The 14,959-nt window shown below is 39.6% G+C and overlaps 1 protein-coding gene across 3 annotated transcripts in view; it reads right to left on the bottom strand.

The window, feature by feature from the left end:
* The window catches only part of LHFPL3 (LHFPL tetraspan subfamily member 3), a 571,679-nt gene that overhangs the window by 341,744 nt on the left and 214,976 nt on the right, over positions 1–14,959 (bottom strand). The window lies entirely within an intron of this gene.

The raw sequence follows: 14,959 nt of genomic DNA, 5'->3' as shown, positions 1-14,959 counted from the left end.
TCTATGTGCATAGATAGTATGTGCATAGATACTACTAAGTACCAATGGGCATAGATACTACTAAGATGATCCTATGATTTTTATCTTTCATTTTGTTAATGTGGTATATCATAGTGATTGACTTGCAGATATTGAACCATCCTTGCACCTCTGGAATAGATCCCACTTGATCATGATGTGTGATGCTTTTAAGGTATTGCTGAATCAGTTTGCTAATTTTTATTTTTTTGCATCTAGTTCACCAGGGATATTGGCCTATAATTTTCTTTTCTTATGATGTCCCTCCTTGTCCGGTGTTGATATCAGAGTAATGTTGGCCTTATAAGTTTATAAATATTCCCTCCTCTTCAATTTTTGGCAAGATTTGAGAAAAATAGGTATTAAATCTTTGAATATTTGGTAGAATTTACCAGAGAAGCCATCTACTATGTTCAAATTTTTTATTTCTTCCTAATTCAGTCTAAGATGATTGCATGTTTCTAGGAGTTTATCCATTTCTTCTAGATTGTCCAATTTGTTGGAGTATAACTGTTCATAGTTATCTCCTATGATCCTTTGTATATCTGTGGTATCATTACTAACTTCTCTTTCATTTCCAATTTTATTTATCTTTTCAAAATACCAGCTCTTAGTTTCATTGATCTTTTCTACAGGTTTTTTTGTTTGTTTGTTTAGTGTTGATCATATTTATTTCTCCTCTGACCTTTATATTTCCTTCCTTCTATTATCTTTGGGCTTCATTTGCTCTTTTTTTTTCTCTAGCTCCTTTAGGTATAAAGTTAGATTTTTTTTTTAATTTGAGATTTTTCTTGTTCCTTGAGGAAGGACTCTAACACTATGCACTTCCCTGTTAGAACAGCTTTTGCTGCATCCCATAGATTTTAAAATGTTATATCTTTTTTATTTTATTTTATTTTTTCAGTTTTCCAAGATTCATTGTTTATGCACCACACCCAGTGCTCCATGCAATATGTGCCCTCCATAATATCCACCACCAGGCCCTCCTGATCCCCCAACCCCCTCCCCTCCAAAACCCTCAGTTTGTTTCTCAGAGTCCACAGTCTCTCATGGTATTTCTATTTTTATTTTTATCAAGTTATTTTTTAAAATATCTCCTCAATTTCTTCATTGACACAATGGTTGTTCAATAGCATGTTGTTTAATCTCCGCATTTTTGTGATTTTTCCAGTTTCCTTCTTGTACTTGATTTCTAGTTTCATACTATTATGATTGGAAAAGATGCTTGATATGATCTCACTCTACTTAAATTTACTGAGTCTTGTTTTGTGACCCAAGATGTGCTCTATCCTGGAAAAACATTCCATGTGCACTTGAGAAGAATGTGTGTTTTGTTGCTTTTGGGTGGATTATTCTGTATATATCAAGTAAGTCCTTCTGGTCTAATGTGTCATTTAAGGCTTATGCTTCCTTATTGATTTTCTGCTGGATGATCTATACAATGATGTAACTGGGATATTAAAATATCCTACTATTATTGTAGTATATATACGTATAATAGCTTATTTTAAGGTACAATGATAGCAAACTAAGTTTGAGTGCATTCTAACACTCTATCTTTTTACTCCCTCCCACCCCCACATTTTATGTTTTGATGTCTCACTTTACATTTTTAAATTTTGTGTATCCTTTAACTATCACGATTATAGTTAGTTTCACTACTTTTGTCTTTTTACCTAAATACTAGCTTTATAAGTAATTAGTTCACTATCTTTACTATATAGTTACTTTTACCATTGAGATTTCTACTTTTATAAATTTTTTTTGTTATTATAGTGCCTTTTCTTTCTTACTTAAAAAAGTCTTGATATTTCTTGTAAGACTAGTTTAGTGGTGATCAACTCTAACATTTGCTTGTGTGAAAAACTCTTTATATCTCCTATTCTGACTGATAACATATCAGGTAGACTATTCTTGGTTGGAAGCTTTTTCTTTTAGAACTTTAAATATAAAACACACTCTCTTCTGACCTGCAAAGTTTCTGCTGAAAATTTGCTAATACTCTTATGAGGGTTGCCTGTATGTAACAAGTTGTTTTTCTCTTGCTATTTTTAAGATCTCTTCTTATATTTAACTTTTGACATTTTAATTATAATGTGTCTTGGTATGGATCTATTTGGGCTCATCTTACTTGGAACTCTCTGTGTTTCCTGGACCTGGATGTCTGTTCCTTCTGCAGATTATGGAAGTTTTCAGCTATTATTTCTTCAGATAACATTTTTGCTTCTTTCTTTCCCTTCTCCTTTTGGAACCACTATAATGTGGATGTTGCTCTGCTTGATATTGTCTTGTAGGTTTCTTAGGCATCTTCACTTTTTAAAATATTTTCTCTTTGTGCTGCTTTCTCTGGATTAGTTTTGTTGCTTTGTCTTCTGGCTCACTGATTCATTCTTCTGTCTCAATCAGTCTGCTGTTGAGTCCACTAGTGTATTTCCCGGTTCAGTTATTGTATTTTTCAGGTCTCTGACTTCTGTTTGGTTACTTTTTAAAGTCTTTTATCTCTTTACTGAAGTTCTCATTGTGTTTGCACATTCTTTTTCTAGGTTCAGTGAGCATCTTTATGACCATTACTTTGAATTCTTTATCAGGTAGCCTTTGAGGTCTTTTCTGTGGCTTTTATCCTGTTCTTTCATTGGAACATATTCCTATTTCCTCATTTTTCTTGACTTTCTGTGTCTGTTTCTACGTATTAAGCAAAACATCTACCTCTCCCAGTCTTGGAGGAGTGGACTTTTGTAAGTGACGAACCTTATCCTTCAACTTTGCCTTAGCTTTTTGTTTTCTCTTGAACCTTTGAGATGTATAAGCAAGTTGATTTATTCTTGACAGGTCCTAGCTGTTGAAGTTATACCAAAACTCATTAGTGCTCCAAGGTAAAGAATCTCAACACCTAGTTTCTGGTTGATTTGAAGCCAGACCTTCAGGCATCAGCTTTTAAAGTATGCAAATATATACAGTCCTGTGTAGTCTTAATTATAAACCCTGCTGGCCTACAGAACAGGAGATCTGAAGGTGTCCCTAAGCAACTGTTGCAAACATTTGGCTCCAGATGGGTGTGTTAGCCCCATCAGCTCCAGATGGGGACATCAGCAGGCTGTAGTGAGGCCAGGAAACAGCATGAGGATGGGGTCTCCCTGCCTACATTTCCTGAGAGTTCCTCCGTAGTATCTATGTATGTGTGGCAAACCTGAAGCCTATCCTTCAAGCTGAAGCTTCAGGATAAATAAATAGGCCTTTTTCATCAGAAGTCTAGGAGTGTCTGTGCAGTGCCCTGGGGGTGGCAATCTGCCAAGAACTGTCATTCCAATTGTTACCATCCTGTGCGGCCCAGAATTATATGCCTTCCATTCCAGCCAACCACCAGAATCAGGTGATCAAGGGGTAGTCAGCTGGGTGGACTGAGTGCACCTTCTGGCTTTAGTGATGCAGCTGGAGAGTGTGTGGGATGTGCTTTGGCTATACACACCTGTCAGGTTCAGTGAGGCAGAAGGAATGTGTTGTGTCTGCACATGCCCACCAGCTCCCACAAGGCAGTCGGAGTATTGTGCAACCACATATGCCTGCAAGCCTTAACAAGGCAGTGGAAGAGTGCAGCATAAATGCAGGACTGCTGGAAACAGCAGGGTATAGGAAGAATGCAAAAATGGTGTTCACCAGTGTCTCTGTAGCTGAAGAAAGTTCCAACTGTTTCCTGCCCCTCCAGCAGAAGCTTTAAGATTAGCAAATAAGGGGTGCCTGGGTGGCTCAGTGGGTTAAAGCCTCTGCCTTTGGCTTAGCTCATGATCCCAGGATCCTGGGATAGAACCCTGCATCGGGCTCTCTGCTCAGCAGGGAGCCTGCTTTCCTTCCTCTCTCTCTGCCTACTTGTGATCTCTGTCAAATAAATAAAATCTTAAAAAAAAGAAAAGTATTAGCAAATAAATCTCCTTCAAATATAGTCTAGATACTTTCCAAACTACTGCTTTTGTTCTGATTCCCAGAATGAGAGAGACAGCATGTGAGTCCTTTAAAAGGACTATCTCAGTTCCTTACAGCCCTCTGGGTCCCTTAGAGGTAAGGCCTTTTGGCTTTCTAAGCCAGATATTTTGGGGGGGCACATCTCTCCAGTGCAGGTCCCAGGGGTGGGGTGTCTGATATAGGCATAAAGCACTTGCTCCTTTGGGGGAAACTCTGGACATGTGAGATCCCTCCCTATTGTGGGTCACCATGCTGGTGTGGGGTTTTTAGTGAGATTGTTCCTGCCTCTCCTACCTTCTCAATGTGGTCCTTTTATTTTTTGTTGTGAAGGAGAAGTTCAACTAGTTTTCAGGTTCTTTCACAGGGAATCATTCCATACATAGCTGTAGATTTACTGTGTCCCTGGGAGGAGCTGTGTTCAGGGCCTTCCTATGCTGCCGCCCAATCAGAGATTCCTTACTGGTGAACTGTCATAAGCCAGAAATAGTCGCATCATGAAGAATCTCAAGTATCATATGGAAAGGACTTTGGGTCAGAGACATCTTGAGCAAATACTAGGAGACAGAATAAATCAGAATGAACCCATAATCCATAATTTCACATTCATAGAGTCAACAGCTGAGCCTCTAGTCTGGCCAGACATTACTTACTGGGAATGAAAGATTCCTTCAGGCCTGGACTAATAAAGTTCCAGTGTTTATGTCTCAGCATGAAATGTCAATAACAACTGGATGTTCGTATGGTAACAGAAATCAGTCGCTAATTTGTAGAGTATGAAATTATCTCAATATTCTGTAGTTTTAATTTGTAAATTGCCTTAAGGGTCGTGAAGAGTGTGAGGCAGAGCAGTAAGGCACAGCAAAAGAGAAGTTCTGCTGAAAAAAGAACAGGGAAAAAGGTGCTTTAAGCCACTTGCATTTTAGGTTCATATTTCTAAGTGTATTGGGCCTAGTGGCAGTTTCATATTCAACCAGGACAGTTAGGGTTAAAAATTTTCTGGAAGGTGCTCAGAGGCAAGAGAAGTAGCAAGTGGTCTCAAGTCATTCCTTTCCCCCACATTAGGAACAAAAAAAAAGGGAGGGGGGCCAAGTCTATCTAGGTGGAGGATGCTAGCTCCCTTATAGCTTATCAAAATAGACAGAAAGGTGGCAAAGCAGCAGAGAGAGCATATTTTTTGTGTCTTACAGTACAGTTTCTATGGGCTGCCTTCTGCCCTGAGTTATTAATCTGAAGGCCAAACTCTGGCTCCAATTCAAAAGGTGTGAACTCTAAGAATGTGAAATGTTGTTTCTTTGGGCAAGGATATTGTAAAACATCTATAAAACAAGACCTGGATTCTTATTTTAGATCCAGGATCAAAATAACATGGTAAAAAGCTGCACACTGAGCTGAAGGTATGGAAGGGTACCTTACAATTAAGAAATCTAATATATAAATAGCCATAAGCATAATGCAGATTAATATGTAAAGAGGCAGCAGTTTAAGTGGATATTTATGGATATTTAACCTACCCGATCATCAAAATAACATGCGAACCACTCATATCCTTGTTTAATGAAGGAAAACCAAAACGTAAAAAAGTTTAAGTAGCATGCCCGGTCACACAGCTAATAAAAGGTAGAACCAGGATCTATACTCATGCGTTCAATTCCTACTTTATATTTCCAGATGATTAAAAAATCTAATTAATAAAAGAAAATTAGGAGAGAGCAATTTTCTTCATTGGATTCATTAGATTACAATCAGCAAGCTTAAAAGCCTGCCGCACTTAAAGACATTTCAATTATAAAATCTCCACATATATAAATTTCATAGCATAGATTAATTACAGGTAACATACGCACCTTATTAGAAATGGCCCAAAACTGAATTTTTTCCTTTTAAGCCCCCAACCCTAATTCAGACCTCTATTGCTTAACTCAAAAGCAGCAGTGAGGGGCACCTGGGTGGCTCAGTGGGTTAAAGCCTCTGCCTTCAGCTCAGGTCATGATCCCAGAGTCTGGGATCGAGTCCCGCGTCGGGCTCTCTGCTCAGCGGGGAGCCTGCTTCCTCCTCTCTCTCTGCCTGCCTCTCTGCCTACTCATGATCTCTATCTGTCAAATCAATAAACAAAATCTTTAAAAAAAAAAAAGCAGCAGTGAGTTCCAAAGATAATTTTTCTAAGGGGAGAAAGAGATGCCTTCCAATTCCTACTCTACCTCTAGGAAACTTAAATTTCCCTCACAGAACTCTCAGTGGTATCTCAATCAGGTTAGAAGATGTCAAATAGCCCAACCATGGACGGGGTGACACCTTTAAAATCCACTGAGGCCTCATCAATTAGGAGGAAATTGCCATAGCATGAAGTCAGAAAATGAACAGTCCCTCATAGGAAAGGCTATTGCCTGGTTTCTATGGAGCTGTCCGTGGTGCTGATCTCTGTTTGAACCTGGCTGTTGAGCCATGGTTTGCCAGTGTTTTTATTCCCCTTACCTGATTACTTAGTTCATGTCTTGCTCATTTCATTGCTGTCTGATAACTGTCTCAATTTGCTGTAGACTACTTTAAACCCTGTGGCCTACCTAGGCAGGGTTTTACATAGTAGGAAACTGAGGCACAAGAAGGTTAAGTAACTTGCCTAAGGTATGTTGTTAATAAGTAGTGGAGCTGGGATTCAAAACCAGCCAAGCCAGTGGCAGAGACCACCCCCTTGATCTCCACATACAGCAACTTCCTGCATAAAGGTCAACAAGGCTTGAGGTAGTCCTCCACAGAAGCAGGCAGGAGGGGACAGGCCATGACATTGAGAGTCCTGGGGAGAAGAAGGTGGCTGATGAGCACAGCACACCATGAAATGCACAAATGACTAGCTGGCAAAGTTGCTATAAAGAAAGAAACTCCTCTTGGAGATGGATGTGCTTCAAAAGTAGTCTTTCTTCCTGTTCTCACACTCTTCCTTGGGAGAACTAACCAACATTTCCCCCTGCTTATTTAGTTTTCCTCTATTTTTACTTCTGACAATCACCAATACCTTTATTTTAAGTAGGAGTGCAAAGTTTAGGTTAATTTTTGAGTAGTTATGTTGCCAAAGGACCAGGAGAACATGCTTGGTTTCCCACTTTGTCATCCACCCTATAACTAGTATTACTGTTAATACTACAATAATAAATAATATAGTGGAGGCATTTGTGAACAAACTTGATTCCGCAGTAAAATACCTTGATACCATGACAAGACATCTCTCTGGACAAAATCAATCCATAGGAACAGGGCCAGTAAGGCTAAGGGATAGGTGCAGTGGAGAGAACAAGGGTTCACGTTCCCAGGAAAAAAAAGTGCACTCCTGCAGGTTAATCTTTGCATACAGCTCCTGCCTGCAAACCAAACCCTACCTGAGAAAGAGAAGCCAAGCCATTCAAGTTAAGATTTAAGCAACTGAAAACATACCAACATTATTCAAACAGAAAGAAAAATTTCCTAAGAAAGGAAGACACGCAACTCTATGGCTTCCCTAAGCTCAAAGAAATAAAGCCTATTTAAAACCTTTATCAGCAGCAAAGTTACACTTTTGTCTTCCCCTGGACCAACTTGATAGTTGTTTTCCAAAATACTCTAAAACATGAATGAGTATGTGCTTGTGTGTATGTGTGTGTCTTACTATGTGTGTATGGACAAGGCTGGGTTTGGGTCTCCCAAGTCCTCATTCAAGTCTATTAAGAACTGTTCTGATCAGTGCATAGTGTTGTGAAGTCTATTCAAAAGGTCAAGGTCTAGCTGAGCTAAATATAACCTGGTGAGAGAGAGCTGGGAGAGCTCTGGAAAATTTTGAGAGGCTTTCATACTGTTTGGATGATAAGAACATTTTTTGAAGGGATTTCATTCCTTTTATGAAGTACGTGATTGAAAAAAAGGTATCAAGGATAAATATAACTTCTTATACAAATAGCTTTACAGAGAAATCTAGAATAATTTTTCACTGTTTAAAAAAACCATGAAAACAATGCTATGTTCCTCTAGCTAATCTTTCTCTAAGAAACTTAAATCATTTTCACAGGTTCAGTAGAGCTGGTAATCTTGTTGCTTTTGTGAGAGCAGAGGTCAACATGACCTTCCTAAGATATACAGCTGACTGAGATAGTTTGTTGTTTAAAACCCAATGACTTCTCATGGCCAATGGGAGAAAGTCCAAAAAATCCTTTGCCATGCAATCAAAGCATTTGGTTTTCTGGCCAATAACTACATTTCCAGCTTTCTCTTACACTATATTCCTCCCACTCATCCTGCTGTCCTTCAAATGACCCATGATGTAACTGCATGCTTTTGGACAGATTGTTCTTTCTCACGTTGTCTGCAGATCTTCTTTACCACAGCTCTATCTGACAGCCTCGCACCACCTTCTCTTCCTCTCCTCAGGGCAAAAGTGATTGTCTCTTCCCTTTCCTCCACGGAATTTTTTAGGATATTTCTTGGTAAATATCTCTCTGTCCACTCCTGGGCTATTAATTCCAGGAAGGCAGTGCCCACCTTGCACAGTGCCTGGTACATAATAAGTTGCATTATAAATAATTCAGGTCTCCAGATAAATATAGAAATACAGAATTTAAGCAAATTTTCCCCACTGTATGAAGACATCCTCAGATTATATTTTTATTTGTAATTGATCTCTTATTCCTCATTATCTGCCAGTTATAAAAGCAAAACGCTTTGTGATTTCCTACCACCCTAACACAACATTTGGGTAGAGACAGTAGATACAAAATGTGTATTGCATATGTAGGTACATGTGTGTGTGCATGTGTATGTATGTGTGTAATGTTCAAAAGTGTACCTTGAAAAAGTACTAAGGTAGTGAGTGATTCCACTAGCCCACTTTTAGTTAATTTTGACTATCTGTGCCAAGCAATGATAGTTACATGTGTCTAGCATTAAAGAATGTTAAAAACAGTTCCACATTCATTTTATACTATTTTACATGGTAGGAGACTGAAACCTCATTTGCATTTATCAAGACTCTTCAAGTCTTCTGGACCAATTTCTTTCTTCTTCCCTTACACTAAGCTGAGCTCAATGACAGAAAAAACACATTATGTTCTTCCAGCACTTCAAGAGCATTATAAGGTAACAGTTGAAAATAATGTCTAGAACTGCTGCCTGGGCTCAAATCCTCACTCCATCACAGGTTGGCTGTGTACTCATGCTGGTTTCCTTAACCTCTCAGTGCTTGAATGACAATATCTGTTCAATGGAGATTAGCAACATCGACTTTATAGGGTTGTGGCAAGGTTTACGTGATTTACATATTTATATAATTAAAAGATTTCTATTTTTAGATATATAGATATAGATAGATATCTTCCTAATCCAGAATCTTCAGCAGGCTCACTTTGATTACTGCATCAAGTCTGGACTTTCCCATCACTTTAAAAATCCTCTTTATTATTTACTCTTTTCTCTACTGATACACCAGATTCCCCCATTATTCCCTGCAGAGATCTTATTAACTTACATTTATTTCAGCTTATAGAGGTCTCTTTTTTCCACCAGACCAACTACAGGATCCTTTAAAGTTATGTAAAGTTATGTAAAGTTCAGTTCTTCTATTTCCTGACTCTAAAATTCTGCTCTGAAAATCCCCTAAGGACTGCCCAACTCTATCAAAATCTTAAAATAAATGTACTGAGCTACCATCTAGTTGTTTTGTGTAGGCAGCCAGACTGCAGAGTCCTAGAAGGCAAAATCAATGCCTGCCTTCTCAAGCCCTCCCAGGGCTGGCTCACAGTCAGCTGGTCGTACTTGTGTGCTGATTGGTAGAAAACCAATGGCTGCTTTGTCTCTCTCTCACAGGAAGGCACAGAAAAGTGGTGTGGGCACCTCATTCTTCCTACCACTTCCCTGGGTGGCTAACCAGTCTGACCTTGGCCAAGCCATGTCTCTCCTTGGCAGGGATTCCTTCTGGAGTACTTAAATAGGGAGTCCTCTCCAACAGTTACAAAGAGAATGCTTAATTTTAAAAAATCATCAGTTTTGAGTTTGCTTTTTATTTAAGCAGCTTCGGTCTATATGTAGATTATACATGTTTATATTTACTGGAGCTCTCCATTTGCTCCTTTTCTTCTCTTCCATTTTGTTGAAATTTATGTGTTCATTTATTTACATGTTTATACACACACGCAACTGGAAAACAATGTTTAAATAAAATAACAACAAAAAATCAAGACTGAGAGGAAAACATCATTAATTATTGGAAAAAGAATTTTATGGTTAAAAGAATATTGGTATCAAACATTCTGGTTCTGATTTAACTTAAACATGGGATAAAAATACTCAAATAAACTAACACTCTAAAAATGTAGTAAGCTTTAAACTTTAAGTAATAATTATTTAATTGTGTATATTGTCATAGTTGCTTGGATGCATTTTATATTTCTGAAAAATCATGTTACATTATTTTTTCCAGACTAGGAATAGCTGGGATTTAATTAATATTTGCTAAAGTTTGCCATGAGAGCAAAGATTCTTTTCTAAATTTCGGTAGCTCTAGCTGTTAATTTTCATTAATCTATTAATTTTCATCAGATGCATTTGATATAAATGAAAAGTGAAAAGGAATGGCCCACATAGTCTTTCTGCATGTTTTCCTGGCTCCTGGAACTTGGAAGGGTGAAAATCCTACTTTCCTTCTTGTCCTATGCTATGAAAAAGGCCAGTGAACTGGTAGGTCAATGTGTTCTCTGGAAGTTTCCTAAATCTGGGAAGCATATCCACAGACATGGCCCCCAGACAGCTGCAGAATCCCGTCTACTCTCACCATCATCAGGAATCAGGACTAATTTATGTAGGAAAATAAACTGCTCTTATATTCAAGAAGCAACTTTGAAGGACCACTCCAGATACCTATTCTTTTTTTAAATTTATTTTTATTTGTTTAAAAAGATTTTATTTATTTATTTGACAGACAGAGATCACAAGCAGGCAGAGAGGCAGGCAGAGAGAGAGAGAGAGGAAGGGAAGCAGGCTCCCTGCTGAGCAGAGAGCCAGATGTGAGGCTAGATCCCAAGACCCCGGGACCAACACCTGAACTGAAGGCAGAGGCTTTAGCCCGCTGAGCCACCCAGGTGCCCCCAGATAACTATTCTAATTCTCATACTCCTAAGCCTAGATCCAAACCCCTGGAATATGCTTATTTTTAAAAAGGTTTTATTTATTTGAGAGAGAGAGTGCGAAGGAGTGCACACGCCTGTGGAGGTGGGAGGGACAAAGGGAGAGGGAGGAACAGGGTCTCCCTGACTCAGCAGGGAGCCTGATGCGGGGCTCAATCCTAGAACCCTGAGATCAAGACCTAAGCGGAAGGCAGTTAACCAACTGAGCCACCCAAGCGCTCCTGGAATATGCTACTGGCAAAGAACTGCATGACAGCCAAGTAACCAACGCAACCATCCACCCCGACAGGTGAATACAGTAGTTCCACCTACAAGAAGGGGAAATTAACTGGCATTAATTATACTTACTTAAAGCCACCATTTGCTGAGTTCTTGTTAACATGTACACCAGACACCTCCCATTTTCTCCTTTAATCCTCCTAACAACATGGTAAGTACAGATTATTACTATCATTTTACAGAGGAGAAAACTGAGATTCAGAGTAATGACCAAGGTTACATTTCTCAGAGCGGGCCATGGAGGCAGAACCTGAAGCCAGGACCTCCAAACCCAAAGTAAGAATGTTTGTCAGTCATTTGCGCGGTCTTGGAGGACCCAAGAAATTACTGTAGGTGATGAATTCTCTACATGATCCTCTACAGCTACAGTGAATCTTTAATTCAATGTGGTAGTAAGAACATTGGCTATAGTAACAATTTGTACTACAATGAAAGAAAACCTACACTGTCACATTACAGTGAAGGACTCAATTACTAGTTTCACTACTTAACATTTCTGTGTGTTTTTTGCCCACCCCCCGCCATTACATTATCTAGTGCCTCACGAATCTTCACATATACAATGTGTGAATAAGAATAGTTGGCAATCAGCCTTGGCTACATATCAAGGGAATTTCAAAGATAAATTAGTTTACTGATCCAAAGGTGCTAAATTAAATATTTTTTTTGTAGATTCATGTATTTCCACTAGAAATATACAATTATATACAAACTACAAATGAGGTGTTAAATCAAATTCCATGGTTCTTTCCCTGGGATATTTCTTTCAGAGTCAAGCTGCAAACAGCATCCACCCACTAAAGACCCATTAAGCACATTCTGGTTCAGAAAGTTAGTTAAAACATTTATGTCATCACAAAATAAGCCTCGACAGCCCAGAACCAGCCTCTGAAACAAAAATTTAGTTTGGTAATACTGGGTCAAAATTTTCTCCTTTGTAATGTGTGTGTGTGTGTGTGTGTGTGTATACTATGCTTTGTAAGATTTTTAGCTCACAGTGGGCCAACAATCCTTCGAATGTTAATGTCTGAAGATTTTCATACAGGTGGAGGAAGAAAGGAAAATGCCTGCCTGTTCCCTGTGGAAGAGAGGTGCTTGGCTGTTGTGCACATTTCGGTTTGCAATTCCCCCTTGGACACATGCCTGGTGAAGGCAGGAGGCTGACCCAGGAAGACTGATGGAGTCATTTCCTTATGGTCAGACTTTCTCAATTTGCTGAAGCACCAAACTCCAACCCTTCAGAGGGTGAGAGGAAGGAGCCACTGGTGGAAGGATGCAAATGGCTAAACAGAGTCCCCTTGGCACAGGAGCATCTCGTGGGGCCATCCCTACAATTGGAGGGGAAGTGGCAGCTCATACAGTATTCTACCAGAGCCAACCAGATCAAAATCACCCTAAGGAAAGTCTTCACACCCATACTCAAAGCCAACAGGCAAAGATGCAAGTGGGTTCACTGGTAACAAGATTTGATTATTTCCCAGAGGCCAATACTAGAGGAGCATGAGAATCTAGGGTGTGAGAGGAATTTGCAAGGGTTAAAAATAGAGAGGAGAGGGGTGCCTGGGTGGCTCAGTCCATTAAGAGTCTGCCCTTGGCTCAGGTCATGATCCCCCTGGGATTGAGGTTTGCATCCGGCTTCCTGCTCAGCAGAGAGACTGCTTCTCCCTCTCCCACTCCCCCTGCTTCTTCTCTCTCTCACTCTCTCAGTCACACACACACACACACACACACACACACACACACTCTCTCTCTCTAAGTAAATAAAATCTTTAAGAAAAAAAAACAAAAACACAAAAACAGAGAGGAGGCTAGGAGCAGGCCATTCAGAGGTAAAAAGCCCAGAGCTGTGCTGGGTTGATAATCATTCAGGGAGACTTACGTGGTAGTCGATCTTTCAGCAACAAATAACAAAGCTACAGAAAAATGAGGATAAAAATGGGGGAGAAGCACATATTTTTAACAGGAATCTAAGTGGGAATGATTTTCTTATTCAGTTGGTCCTAAAAAAAGGAATACATTGGACGACCTTCAAGGGTAATGATGATTTGCGAGCTTGGGAAGGGGGGTGGGCACAGAGACTTGAATTCAAGTTCAGATGAGGCACCATCCATTTTGGTATAAACCTCAATGGACACACTCTCAGGTTTTGTGTAAGGTACCTCGTCCAGAAATCTTAAGCCTAAGACTTAAATGATGTTTCCTCAATTAAGCTAGATACCTTTTCAAAAGGCCTAAAGATACTTCTGTGTTTCTCCAGAGCCTGCTTTGTGACAACAGCTCCTCTTCTGGTAAAGGGCAGGAAGAGGATGTGTCATTGCAAAGAATTCCACAATTGCATATTCCTTTTCCCCAAATCACTTCTCACTTAGTGCATGAAAACATACCTCTTTTCTTCAGAAATCATGTATGCAGATAAACAGGGTATGAAGGGTGGATTGGAGGGGAAATGACCTGTGGGGTGTGCTATTTTTGTCTGTTTCAAGAGGCCCTGTCACTGAGGCTGAACTGCCCTCACCCACCACTTAGCTAAAACTACTGCTTGTCCTAGAAAGAGCTGAGAGAGAAATGACTTCAGGGCTTGGGGTTAATGGGAAAAGAAAATGTTATATTTCTGAGGGAGAAGACAACAGATGTCCCATCAAAATGCATCTGACCTATAATGCTCCAAATTTTTGTCTTTGTGAAGGCAAATTATAATCTTGTGGTTGCTTGCCTAATCACCACTAGCTACATAAAGTGACTTGTATACATGGTTAGCTTGTATCCTGAGATGACCTTGGAGTCAAACAAATTTCCCCAAAAAACCTATAAATGTGAATTTGTTGGAGTTATTTTCATTTCTCTAAAAATGGGATCTTAAAATTCACTGGAAAGGGACTGCAATTCCAGTTATTAGTGATGTTTTATGACCATGGGCATTTGAATTATAATGTTGTAATTATTCCCATTTGCTCTGAATGGCACCTAGATTAGATAGAAAAATTAAAATCAGATGATTCTGTTTCTCCTCACCCACTTCTGTGGGTTGAATGAGCGGAAATCTCCTAATAGTAGGTATTCTTAAGGACGCTTGCCCTGAGGAATGTCGATGAAAAAGCCAGCAGCATCAAAGATGTCCCCAGTTCACCAAGCACAGGGTGGACATGGCCACTTCCCACCTGGGATGGGTGTACCTGAAGAGAAGACAAGGGCAATGCCTTACAGAAGACCACGTGCTTGTCTTGGCTGAGATTCCATTTTGGTGGTGGAGCAAGAGAACTGGGTGTCAGAGTATGTTCTGCATAGGACACATTTCCTGTCTCAAAGAGCAGTCCAGGTCTATAACCAAAGGTCTCAGGTTTCTTAATGGCAGTCCCCACACCTGCTTCTGTGCATCAGAACATGGGGCCACTCCTCACTGGCTCATCCATTATGGTTATTGAATAAGACATGCGCTGGCTCCTTAAGACCACTCAGACAAGTGGAGGGTTTCATCTTCATTAGTTGAACTGCCTTATCTCATGAAGGAAAACAAAGTCATACAAAGAATGAGAATAATTCTAGGCCAGGTCTCCATGACCAGGTTC

The sequence above is a fragment of the Lontra canadensis genome, unplaced genomic scaffold (assembly GCF_010015895.1).
Source record: "Lontra canadensis isolate GAN:19392208 unplaced genomic scaffold, GSC_riverotter_1.0 scaffold48, whole genome shotgun sequence".
Classification (NCBI taxonomy): domain Eukaryota; kingdom Metazoa; phylum Chordata; class Mammalia; order Carnivora; family Mustelidae; genus Lontra; species Lontra canadensis.
Note: the sequence above shows the minus strand (reverse complement) of the source record. Positions and strands in the feature narration are given on the sequence as shown.